This window comes from Eptesicus fuscus, chromosome 5 (assembly GCF_027574615.1).
Source record: "Eptesicus fuscus isolate TK198812 chromosome 5, DD_ASM_mEF_20220401, whole genome shotgun sequence".
Classification (NCBI taxonomy): domain Eukaryota; kingdom Metazoa; phylum Chordata; class Mammalia; order Chiroptera; family Vespertilionidae; genus Eptesicus; species Eptesicus fuscus.
In genome coordinates, this window is record NC_072477.1 from 109,096,648 (window position 1) to 109,110,476 (window position 13,829).

The following is a 13,829-nucleotide window of genomic DNA, read 5'->3' on the forward strand; positions in this document are numbered from 1 at the left end:
CCCGCCGGCCTGGTCACGCCCAAATGCCCCCCCTGCCGACCTGGTCATCCCAACAGACCCCCTGCTGGCCTGGTCACCCCCAACTGTCCCCACGCCAGCCTGGTTGCCCTTCACGGCCCCCTCGCCGGCCTGGTCACCCCATGCAGTCTGCTTGTTCAGTCATTTGGTCATCCCTCACGAACCCCCCTGCCAGCCTGGTCGTCCCATGCAGCCTGCTTGTTCAGTCATTTGGTCATCCCTCGGGCCAGCCCTGGGCGGCTGGGGGCTGAGAGGACTGGGGGACTCCGGAGGCAGGCGCGCAGAGCAACCAGACCTGCCTGGGGGCGGGCCTGGCCATACCACACGCCTGCCACCCTAGCTGGGCTGAGGGGACTGGATGCCACCATCTCGTGACTGTGGGTGCTGCCATCTTTGAGGGTGTGGCAGTCAATTAGCATATTCCCTCCATATTGGCTGTGGGCACCGTCATCTTTGTGAGCATGTGAAGGTCAATTAGGATATTCCCTCTTTTTTAGATAGGATAAAAAATAACATGACATAACAACAAAGACATGATATAAAAACAAAACATTATATCAAAACAACAAAAACATGATATAAAAACAACACCGATACAATGACTGATAAATTGATTTAACTTATTCTAATATTTCCCTGTATAACACAATAAGAGTAAAAACACTTGCAGGGTGATGAAGTATTTACAACTTTAACTTTAATGTCACACACTCTTCGAACTCGAGAGAAAGCAACATATAACTGACCATGTCTGAAAACGGGTTCAGGTAGGAATATTCCTACTCTGTCTATAGTTTGTCTTTGTGATTTATTAATAGTCATCGCAAATGCTGGCATCCCGGGAAACTGTTTTCAAATTAATTTAAATGGGAATCCTGTGTCAGATGGGGACAAATCAATTCTTGGAATCAGAATAACTTGTCCTTCCGCAGATCCTGTTAATACTTCAGCTTTGATTATGTTAGGTCACAATCCTATCTAATAAAAGATCAATATGAGCCCTAGCCGGATTGGCTCAGTGGATAGAGCGTCGGCCTGCCGACTGAAGGGTCCCAGGTTCGATTCCAGCCAAGGGCATATGCTCTGGTTGTGGGCTGGATGCCCCCCGCAGTGGGGGGCATGCAGGAGGAGCCGATCGGTAATACTCGCTCATCACTGATGCTTCTACCTCTCCTTTCCTCTCTGAAATCAATAAAAATATATTAAAAAAGAGCAATATGCAAATTGACCATCACTCCAACACACAATATGGCCGCCCCCATGTGGTCAAAGATGGCTGCCCCCATGTGGACACAACATGGCTGCCACAAGATGGCCAGCAGGGGAGGGCAGTTGGGAGGGGAGGGACCAGGCCTGCAAGGGAGGGCAGTTGGGAGGGCAGTTATGGGTGACCAGGCCTGCAGGGGAGGGCAGTTAGGGGTGACCGGGCCTGCAGGGGAGGGCGGTTAGGGGTGACCAGGCCTGCAGGGGAGGGCAGTTAGGGACGAACAGGCTGGCAGCGGAGCAGTTAAGCATCAACCAGGTTGGCAGTGGAGTGGTTAGGGGGTGATCAGGCTGGCAGGCAGAAGCGGTTAAGGGCAATCAGGAAGGCAGGCAGGCGAGCAGTTGGGAGCCAGCATTCCTGGATTGTGAGAAGGATGTCTGACTGCCCATCGGGCCTAAATGGGCAGTCGGACATCCCTTGAGGGGTCCCAGATTGGAGAGGGTGCAGGCTGGGCTGAGAGACACCCACCCCCCACCGTGCACGAATTTCGTGCACCAGGCCTCTGAATAAGTTTAAGCAGTTTATCAGTCATTGTTTGCATCAATGTTGTTTTTATATCATGTTTTTGTTGGTTTTATATCATATTTTTGCTGTTTTCATATGATGTTTTTGTTATTTTTAGGTCTTTGTTGTTCTATCATTTTGCTATTGTTTATTAATAAATTCATATATTATTTTCATATACATTTTACTCATTTCCTTTCATCTCTCATACTTCTATTATAGAGAAAGGGCAAATAGCAATATTAACATATTTCCTCTAATTAATTTTCTTTTAATGTGCACGAATTTCATGCACTGGGCCACTGTGGGATCCCTGTGGGATTGGGCCTAAACAGGCAGTCGGACATCCCCCGAGGGGTCCCAGACTGGAGAGGCTGCAGGTTGGGCTGAGGGACCCCTCCCTCAATGCATGAATTTCATGCACCAGGCCTCTAGTCTTTTGATAATAAATCTAGTACCATTACAAAGACTCCATTTACTATTAAGATTTCTCAATAGCATGATGATTGCACCCACTTGCAATTTTAATTTATGACACAGCATTCCCCAAGGAGTAATACTATTAAGAAATTTGATGGGAAAATTTTCCTTTTTGGTATCATCAGTTGAATTGATGGAATCATCACTCAGATAGTGAAAATCTCCATCAAGTATATCCAAAATTTCATTTAATTTATGAATGTGCTCATTTTTCAGACAAAAAACTGCATGTTTAGATATATTTTAATATCTATAGATATACTATTTCCAAAGATAGCTTCAATAATAAATCCATTACAAATCATTTCATGGGGGAATTCAATAATATCTATTCCTTAATGAAAACTGTTATCAAGTTTGCCATGTCCAAGTTTTACTAACTCGCGCTATAAGCAGAATCCTCTGATCTCATATTTGTATGAAGAGACAGCTTTCTGAAACATCCCAAAACACTACAGTACTTTAAACTCGTCTGTACTATGGCTGATCACATAGCATGCAGCACAACACTGAGACATTGTCGAAAATCCCCTCTGAGGAGAACTTTCCCACCAAATGCAACATTCAAATTCATAATTTCTCTTAGTAATCTGTCTATGGCGTTTATAGCATGACTGGATGCCATGGTGCATTCATCAATTATGAGAAGTTGGGCCTTTTTAATGGTTTTAGCAACTTCATTCTTTATATTGAGTCTAGAAATTGAAGTTTCATTTAATGGAATTGTTCATTTATATTGGAAATGCAAGGTTCTTCCACCGAGAAGTCAATTTGCAGCAATTCCTGTAGACACTGCGAGTAAAACAGTACCACCACCACCTCTAATATCGTGTATTAAAACTTTATAAAGATATGTTTTTCCACTACCACCTGGACCATCCAAGAAAAAGCATTTGGAGTGTACAGTTTGATCTTCAATAGCAGAAGTTATAATCTGAAAGGCTGCCAACTGTTCATCATTCAGAGAATTTATCAAAATCTCTGCCCATTGTCGCTCGTATGATGCATCACATGTAGTTGTATTCATTAATAAAGGATAGTCCAGAAGTATGCAATGTGAATACTTCTTGAATTTCATAAGGGCATGCGTTGCACAGTTCACACAAACACCTTCTCTTTGGTGTAATTTCCAACAAAAATCTTCAGTAAAATGAGATTTATTCTCATCCCATAATTTGTCTGCATCAGAAGGACATTCAACACACATATATATGCAAAAAGTTGCCATACTTGTTAGGGCATATTAAGGATGATTGCATCGTCAATCGTATCTTTCCAGATAGTGTCATCAATTAATAATTCTCGATATTTAGCAGAGTAGAAAAATTTTTGTAAACCTTAATTAGGCAAAAAAAAAATCTTAGATCTGACACTAAAAGCATAATTCATAAAGGAAAAACACTGATAAATTGAACCTCACCAAAATTTAAAACTTTTGCTCTGCAAAAGACAATAGAAAATGCAAAGGCAAACAACATAGTGGGAGGAATTATTTGCAAGCCGTTAACAAAGGAAACTGTATACAGAATATATAAAGAACTAAAAACACAACCATCAGAAATAAACAATCCAATTTTTTTTAATGGGCAAAATATTAAAGGGACATATCATTAATAATGGCAAGTAAGCACAGAAAAAGATGTTCAACAACAGTTGTCATTAGAGAAATGCAAATTAATACAAGACTACACACCCATAGAATGGCAAAACACACACACACAAACAAAACTGACAATACCAAGTACTGGTGAGGATGCCAAGCAACTAAAACACTCATAGACTGCTGGATGGAATACAAATGGTACAGCCACTCTGAAGAACAGTGTAAGGCAGTTTCTTATAAAGTTAAATAATTACATGGCCCAGCAATCTCATGCTGGAATATTTACCTTAGAAAAATGAAAACATGTTGACACATACAAAAAAACACTGTTCATAACAGTTTATTCATAATTCCCAAAACTGAATAGATAAACCAGGTGAATGGATAAACTGTGGTACCTCCATACAATGAACTACCAATCAGCAATAAAAAGGAACAAACCACTGATATACACAACAATATGGATGAATCTCAAAGGCATGCTTATTGAAAGAAAATAGTCTCAAAAGATTATACACTATGTATTTCCACTTATATGACACTAGAGGCCCGTTGCACAACATTCATGAACTAGGTGGCGGGGGGCCCTCAGCCCAGTCTGCGCCCTCTCACAGCCTGGGACACCTCAGGGGATGTCTGACTACCTGCTGAGGCCCTCTCCCCACGGCAGTCGAACATCCCCCAAGGGGTCTTTAGCACTGCCGCGGAGGCGGGAGAGGCTCCTGCCACTGCTGCTGTGCTCACCAGCTGTGAGCCCGCCTATGGCTGAGCAGCACTCCCTCTGTGGGAGTGCACTGACCATCAGGGGACGGCTCCTGCACTGAGCGTCTGCCCCCTGATGGTCAGTGAACATCATAGCAACCGGTCATTCCGCTGTTTGGTCAATTTGCATATTAGCCTTTTATTATATAGGACTAGAGGCCCAGTGGATGAAATTCATGCATGGGTAGGGTCCCTAGGCCTGGCCAACAATCAGGGCCAATCAGGGCTTTCCAGCTACCAGGAGGCTGCCAGCTGGGGCCTCCCTTTGTTCCACACCGCCCCTTGGTGGTCAGCACACGTCATAGCAAGCGATCAAACTCCAAGTCAAACTTCTGTGGGGACAATTTGCATATTAGGTTTTTATATATATAGATTATGAAAAAGGCAAAACTATAGAGATGGAGAAGAGATCAGTGATTGTGGGCATTAGGAGCAGAGGGGGGTTTAACTACAGTGGGCCAGGATGAGGGAATTTTTGGAAACTGTTACATATATATTAATTATTAGAGGCCCGGTGCATGAAATTCGTGCATGGGGGGGGGGGAGGTGTCCCTCAGCTCAGCCTGCACCCTCTCCAATCTGGGACCCCTCGAGGGATGTCTGACTGCCCACTTAGGCCCGGACACGGGCCTAAACGGGCAGTCAGACATCCCTCTCATAATTCATGACTGCTGGTTCTCAACTGCTCGCCTGCCTGCCTTCAAGATCAGACGCATGTTGGTCTTCAGACATTTTCTGTCGATAACACAGGCTTCTTTCAGCTGCATTGCTACCTTGCATCAATAGTAGATGTTTAGACATAGTCCCACCTCCCTGATGTCAGGTGAATGAGAGTCTTGGCTGTCAGGTGTCAGAGAGCTGTCTGACCAACCACTGATTCTCTAGGGGTGGGACTTCCTCCTCCCTGCTGTCAGAGTTTGGGCCAGCACAAACTGGGACACAGCATCAAGACCCCCTGCACCAAAAGACCCAGAGTCAACTCCCCGACCACTTGTGTGTGCCCCCTGGACGCAGCATTCACCCTCATGGAGGGGCTGACAGGCCCAGACACTTCTAGAGGCTGGAGAGCAGTGAGGCTGAATCCGCCACTGGAGTGGGCGGATACCGCCTCTCCCCTTGGTCCCCGTGACTCCAGGCCAGCGAACAGGCCCAAACACTCCAGCCTTGCTGCTCAGCCTCAGGCACTCCAGAGGCTGCAGAGCAGCGAGGCTTGATCCACTACCAGAGTGGGCGGATCCCTCCTCTCTGCTTCGTCTCCGACAGGCCCAAACACTCCAGCAGTGGGGCTGAGGGGACTGGGCACCGCCATCTTGTGGCTATGGGGGCCGCCATTTTTGTCACGGAGTGATGGTTAATTTGCATATTACTCTTTTATTAGATAGGATGGTGGGAGTTAAAGAAATCCACCATACATGTGATAATACTCATAAAACTGTGTGCACGCAGAGTTAATTTTATATGTTAATTTAAATTTTTAACTGAACTAATGATCTTTACTCCACCTAAACCCCAATCCTACCCCAAACTTCCTCATCATCCCGTTTCCTAAATCAGTAAATAATACCACCAGTTGCTCTGTTGCTCTTTCATAAGCTCCTTGGGTCAGCTAAACACTCTGATTATCTGGTTCACAGTTTATTCCCAATGCCTAGGATATAGCAGGTATCCAGTACACATTTGTTACCTAAGGAAGAATAAAATGAAAAACTATAGTCACTAACACACATAAAAAGCAAAAGAGTAAAGTAAAAAAATTTTTGATCAATGAATTTAACATTAAAATTAAGGATTTCTGTTCAAAGGACACCACAAGCAAAGTAAACAAACAGATGGCAGAGAAATGATTTGCAATGTCTAGAACCAACAGATATAGAAAGAACTGCAAATCAACAAGAAAGACTAGGAACCTGACACTGACACAAAAATGAATACAGAATGTAAACAGGAAAGTTGCAGAAGCTGACTGAATACCAGTAGCTGCAATAACTGCAAGATTCATGACTAACCAGAAAAATGCAAACTCATCCAATACTGAAGCAACTCTTTATACCAATGTAAAAATGCCAAGTTTAGAACAGGGATGGGGAACCTTTTTTCTGACAAGGGCCATTTGGTTATTTATAATATCAATCATGGGCCATACAAAATTATCAACTTAAAAATTAACCTGCTATCCCTAGCCAGTTTGGCTCAATAGATAAAGTGCTGGCTCTTGGACTGAAGGGTCCTGGGTTCAATTCCAGTCAAGGGCATGTACCTCAGTTGCAGATTCAATTCCTGGCCTTGGTCAGGAGACAACCAATCAGTGTCTCTCCCACATTGATGTTTCTTTCTGTTTTTCACTGTCCCTTCCACTCTCTCTAAAAATCAATGGAAAAAATATCCTTGGATGAGGATTAACAACAACAAAAACAATTAGCCTGCTATATTTGTTCATTTAATTAACTCACCCCCAATGCCTTGGCAGGGCGAGACCAAATGATTTCTCGGGCCTTATGGCCCTTGGTCCACCTCTGGTTTAGAAAAATAAGTCCTATACAATGCTGGCAAAGCAGGAGGAGAGGATCACTCACATGTGTTGCTGGTGGAGTTATAAACTAGTGCAAACATGCTACAAAACAACGAGGCCATGCTTAGTGAAATCACAGTAGATGTGTGTCCTAACAATCCCATTCCTGGGTTTATAGTTCAGAAATGTATGCGAAGGTCAGTAAGGATGCATTTAAAAGGACTTTCATTGTGGCTATTCCCACACTACAGGAACTGGAAGAGTAAATGTCATGGATGCATAGTATGAAATTCATGCAGCAAGCAAAGGCTACTAGGGACACATACAATACACAGATATACTAGTAGCCTTAAAGCACCTTGTTGAATAAAAGGAAAAATAGTAAAAAACATAGAATATATTACAAAAATTGCCTTTTAATCCTCCCAACAACCTTAGAATCTAAGTAATATTTTCCTCATTTTACAGATAAAGAAACAGATTCAAAAATTGTTATGTAACTTGCCTACAGTCACACAGTTAATAATCAGAATAAAAAACAGAGTAAGATGTATAGCACAGTATCACAAGTTAAAAACACACAAACAACATTCCATACTTTATAAATTTAGATGCATAATAAAAAATATATATTAAACATATTGGAGTAGGAGCCTAAGGAGAGACTAGAAATGGGAACTGGCACAGCAGATAAAGGGGGAGGAAAAAACACAAAATAAGAGACGCTGCACTGTCCAATAATGATAATGTACTATGAACTAAATATTAGTTATTTAACTTTTTACCCTTAAGGACCAAATTTGTATATGTTTATACTAGTGGCCAAAATTCACTGGTGCACAAAATTCACCGGGGGGAGGGGGGAAGGAAGGGGGGAGAGGTGTCCCTCAGCCCAGCCTGCACCCTCTCCAATCTGGGATCCCTCTCACAATCTGGACTGCTGGCTCCTAACCGCTCACCTGCCTGCCTGCCTGATCACCACTAACCACTCTGCCTGCCATCCTGATTACCCCCAACTGCCCCCCCTTCCGGCCTGATCACCCCTAACTGTCCCCCACTGCCGACCTACTCACCCCCACCCGCCCCCCCCCCACTGGCCTGCTCACCCCCAATTGCCCCCCATGCCAACCTGATCACCTTCAGCTGCCCCCCCCCTACTGGCCTGATCACCCCCAACTGCCCTCTTGCCAGCCTGCTCACCCCCAACTGCCCCCCCATGCCAGCCTGCTTGCCCCAACTGCCCCCCCTGCCTGCTTGCTCAACCCCTACTGCCCCCCCCCCTGCTGGCCTGATCACCCCTAACCTGCCTCTGCCTCGTCCCTGCCACCATGGCTTTGTCCGGAAGGACATCCGGAAGGTCTCCCAGAAGGTCTCCTGGTCTAATTAGCATATTACCCTTTTATTAGTATAGATTGAATGAATGAATGACAGAACCCTGAACTCATCCTTCATATCTCCTTCCACCGTTTTTCCCCTTCTACCATATCCAATGAATCACCAAGCCCTGTCTAGTCCATTTCAAAGACATTCCAAATATGTCAGCCATTCACCATGTCCACTAATACTCTCTGGTCCAATCCAGAACTACCCTAATGGCTTTCTAAACAATTGTCCTCCCTCAGTCTTGCAATTTATTCATCATTAATCTGATTCTGACACTACTTACCTAAACACACCAACAGTTTCTCATTGGTCTTATGATGAAGTCCAAAATCCTTAACACATACAACAAGGCCCTGAAGTATTTATTCTTATCCTACTGTCCCTGTTTTGTTTTGTTTTTTCCTTTTTTTAAAGGTATTTTGTTGATTTTTAGAGACAGAGAAAGGGAAATGGAGAGAGAGAGAGAAACATTGATCGGCTGCCTCCTATAGACCCCAACTAGGGATGGACCAACAACCCAGGCAAGTGACCTGGGAATCGTACCAGCAACCTTTCATTGCACAGCATGACAACCAACCAACTGAGCCACACGGGCCAGGGCTATCTTTCCTGTTTTCTTTCACACCACAATCCCCCTCTCTTCCTATACTCCAGCCACTCTGATCATCTTTCATTCCTCATACTCCTTCCCAATTCCAATCTCCTTCCCACTTAGGAGGGATACAGACCCATATTTGCATCTGTCAGATCTCAGCTAAAATGTCACTTCCTTAAGGAAGCATTCCCTGATATACTTAGCTTAGGACAGGTCTGGGTTAGGTCTCTCTGTTATGTACTTGTTCTTTATGGCATTTATTAACACTGTAATCTATTATTTCTATAAGTATCTGTTTATTAATGCCTCCCTAACAAGATTATAAACTTCATAAGGACAAAAAATAAATGTGGGTGTTACTCATTGCTTTGTCCTCTATAACTAACACAATGCCCAGTATAAAATAGTTTTGGTATTAATAATTCAATTAAAGGCCATAAAATGCTGTTAAACTCTATTTGTTAAAAAAAAGCTTTAAAATTCCTGTTTTCCTGTTGCTGTTTTCTAAAGTAAATAAACATAATGTATTATTTCTCTCCAAAAATTTTCCTTTGTGCTGTTGTCTTTGTTCGTTGTTCTGTGACTCAATGATTATATTAAAAGTTTTAGAATAATTAACAACCGTCTTCTCAAAAGATTCTATCTCATTCAAATTTAAGGGTAACAGTACCTTTAAATTTTCAAAGTGATCAGAGTGGATTTCAACTCAGTAATATACAAATTTCATAAACCAGGAAGAATCTTCTACAATGCAATAGACAGAAATACATTAATCAAAATATCCCTAGCCTATCCATATTTTAGTAACATTTTTTCAATCAAAAAAATACTTTGGGGAGGAAAATGTCATATATCTAAAGAGCCTACAGGTAGACTCTAAATCTACATATGACACATACAAAGGCAAGAATACATAAGTAAATTCTTATCAAATATTTAGTACTTGCTGTTAACAGTTTACTACCAGGTGGCAAATCAATACAACTTTCTAGAAATGGTTTTATCAACCCTGAAATGTTAGTCCAATTAGAGGAATTTTAGGAAAACAAATAATTTTAAGCATATTTGAACCTGAGCCAATTTACCACAGGCTAGATAAAATTGCTTTTCAGAATATTTACATCTATTTAACTGTAAATTTGTCTTTGGGCCACAGAGAGCAGACAATATCTTTACAGAAAGCAGAACACTAAAATACAATTTTAAAGGTGGTTATCCATGATCCAGTCATTCAAAATTCTCAGAAGTGTAAGAGAAAACTTTGAATCCAAACGTAAAGAAAGAGATGAAAAGAAAGTGTGGGGAAAAACATGATGAGAAAAGAAGGAAAAAGAAGAAATGTGTACCAACCAAGAAACTATCCAATCCCATATTACAGCAACCCAAAAGAATCAGCAACATTTCTGTGTTTTCAGCAAAATATTCTAGTCAAAAAAGACTTCAATCTCAAGTCAATCAGCTAAGAAAATGACTTTTCAAAAATTTCAATAAATTCTAAAAATGTATTAACATCAAAATGAAATATATATCCCAGAATCACTGTTCATTTGTTTTATTTTTTAATTATTGTGTAAAGTATTACATAATAGAGGCCCAGTGCACGAAATTCATTTGGGGGGGGTGACGGGGAGGGAGGATCCCCTCAGCCCGGCCTTCACTCTCTCCAATCCAGGACCCCCAGGGGATCGGGCCTAAACCAGCAGTCGGACATTCCTCTCACAATCCAGGACCACTGGCTCTTCCGCTCACGTGCCTACCTGCCTGAAGCCCCTAACAACCTCTGCCTGCTGGCCTGATCACCCCCTAACTGCCCTCCCCTGCTGGCCTGATGGTCCTTAACTGTCCTTCCCTGCTGGACTGATCGCCCCTAACTGCCCTCCCTGATGGCCTGATTGTCCCCAACTGCCCTCCCCTGCTGGCCTCATCGCCCCTAACTGCCCTCCCCTGCTGGCCTCATCACCCCTAACTGCCCTCCCCTGCCAGCCTCATCGCCCCTAAACGCTTCTGCCTCGGCCCCACCCCCGTGGCTGTGTCCAGAAGGATGTCCGAAAGACGTCAGGTCTACTTAGCATATTACCCTTTTATTAGTATAGATAGTATTACATATGTCTCCTTTTTCCCCCATTGGCCTCTCCCCAGCCACCCCGACCTCCAGGAAATTCACCCCCCCCCCACCAATGTCTGTGTCCATTGATTATGTTTATATGCATGCATATAAGTCCTTTGGTTGAACTCTTAACCCCCTCCACCCTCCCCAACCTTCCCTCTGAAGGTTGATGGTCTGTTCCATGCTTCTCTGTCTTTATCTATTTTTGTTCATCAGTTTGTGTTGTTCATTATATTCTACAAATGAGTGAGATCATGTGATATTTATCTTTCTCTGATTGGCTTATTTCAGTGGTCGGCAAACCACGGCTCTTTGGCCCCTTCAGTGTGGCTCTTCCACAAAATACCACATACAGTGCAACTGAAACTTCGTGGCCCATGCACAGAAGTCAGATTTCGGCTCTCAAAAGAAATTCCCATTGTTGTACTGTTGATATTAGGCTCTGTTGACTAATGAGTTTGCCGACCACTGGCTTATTTCATGTAACGTAAGGCTCTCCATATCCACCCATGTCGTCGCAAATGGTAAGTGTTCTTTCTTACAGCAGCATAGTATTCCATTGTGTAGATGTACCACCCTTTCCTAATTCCTTCATTTGCTGATGGGCACTTACGCTGTTTCCAAATCTTAACTTCTATAAATTGTGCTGCTATGAACATGGGGGAGGGACATATATTATATCTGATTGGTATTTCCGATTTCTTGGGATATATTCCTAGAAGTGGGATTACTGGGTCAAATGGGAGTTCCATATTTAATTTCTGAGCAAACTCCATACTGTTTTCCACAGTGGCTGCACCAGTCTGCATTCCCACCAGCAGTACACGAGGGTTTTTTCTCAATATCCTCGCTAGCATTTGTCATTTGTCAATTTGTTGCTGATAACCATTGTGACAAGTATGACATGGTATCTCACTGTCATTATGATTTGCATCACCAGTGACTTTGAGCATGTGTTCATATGTCTCTTGGCCTTCGAAAGTATGTAAACTTTCGAAAAGTGTCTATTTAGGTCCTTTGCCCATTTTTTATTGGATTATCTTCCTTTTGTTAAGTTGTATGAATTCCCTATAAATTTTGGATATTAAACACTTATCTGAGATAGCATTGGCAAATATGTTCTCCAATGCACTGGGCTTTCTTGTTGTTTTGTTGATGGTTTCTTTAGCTGTGCAGGAGCTTTTTATTTTGATGTAGTCACATTTGTTCATTTTCTCCTTAGTTTCCATTGCCCTAGGAGCTGTATTGGTAAAGATATTGCTACAACATATGTCTGGTATTTTGCTCCCTATGGATTATTATATGTTTATGGTTTCCCGTCTTACATTTCAGTCCTTTATCCATTTTGAATTTATTTTTGTGTACGGTGTAAGTTGGTGGTCTAGTTTCATTTTTTTACATGTAACTGTCCAATTTTTCCAACACCACTTATTGAAGAGAGAGTCTTGAGTCCATTGCATGTTCTTGTCTCCTTTGTCAAATATTAATTGAGTGTAGTGGCTTGGGTCAATCTCTGAGTTCTCTATTCTGTTCCATTGGTCTATATGTCTGTTCTTGTGTCACTACCAGGCAGTTTTTAGAACAAAGCTTTGTAATATAACTTGATATCTGGTATTGTGAACCCTCCAACTTTGTTCTTCTTTCTCAGGATTGATGCGGCTATTCGGGTCTTTTTTTTTTAATTCCAGATGAATTTTTGGAGAGTTTGTTCTAAGTCTGTGAAATATGCTATTGGTATTTTAATGGGGATTGAATTAAATCTATAGATTGCTTTGGGTAGTCTGGACATTTTAATGATGTTGATTCTACCAATATACGAAACATGGTATATACTTCCATTTGTTTATGTCTTCCTCTATCTCTTTTCAACGCCCTATACCTTTCCAAGTACAGGTCTTTCACCTCCTTATTTAAGTTTATTCCTAGGTATCTTAATGTTTGTGGTGCAATGGTAAATGGTATTTTTTGTTGTTGTTGTTGCTGTTTCTCTTGCTGAGAATTCACTATTGGTGTATAAAAATGCCACAGATTTATGGATGTTAATTTTGTATCCTGCTACATTACCGAATTCATTTATTAAATCTAGTAATTTTTTGATGGAGTCTTTAGAGTTTTCTAAGTAAAGAGTGGCGATAGTGGGCATCCCTGTCTTCTTCCTCTTCTTAGAGGGATGGTCTTAATTTTTGCCCATTGAGTATGATAATAGCTGTAGGTTTGTCAAAGAAGTATTATGTTGAGGTATGATAACTCTAGTCTCACGTTGCTGAGAGTTTTTATCAAGACAGGATGTAGGATTTTGTCAAATGCTTTTTCTGCATCGACTTATGATGTATCACATTTATTGATTTGCAGATATTGTACCATCTTTGCATCCCCGGAATAAATCCCACTTGGTCAAGGTGTATGATCTTTCTAATGGAATGCTAGAATCCGATTTGCTAAGATTTTGCTGAAGATTTTAGTATCTATGTTCATTACAGTTATTGGCCTATAGCTATCTTTCTTTGTACTGTCTTTATCTCGTTTGGGGATTAGGGCAGTGATGGGCAACCTTTTGACCTTGGTGTGTCAAACTTCGCCAAAAAACTGAGCATAACTCGGGTA

General features: G+C 42.0%; 1 protein-coding gene and 1 pseudogene across 7 annotated transcripts in view; one reads left to right on the forward strand and one right to left on the reverse strand.

Annotated features, from left to right (window-relative positions):
• The window catches only part of NEO1 (neogenin 1), a 360,999-nt gene that overhangs the window by 298,966 nt on the left and 48,204 nt on the right, over positions 1–13,829 (reverse strand). The window lies entirely within an intron of this gene.
• LOC103302921 (probable mitochondrial glutathione transporter SLC25A39) overlaps positions 11,735–13,829 on the forward strand; it is a 30,581-nt pseudogene continuing 28,486 nt past the window's right edge.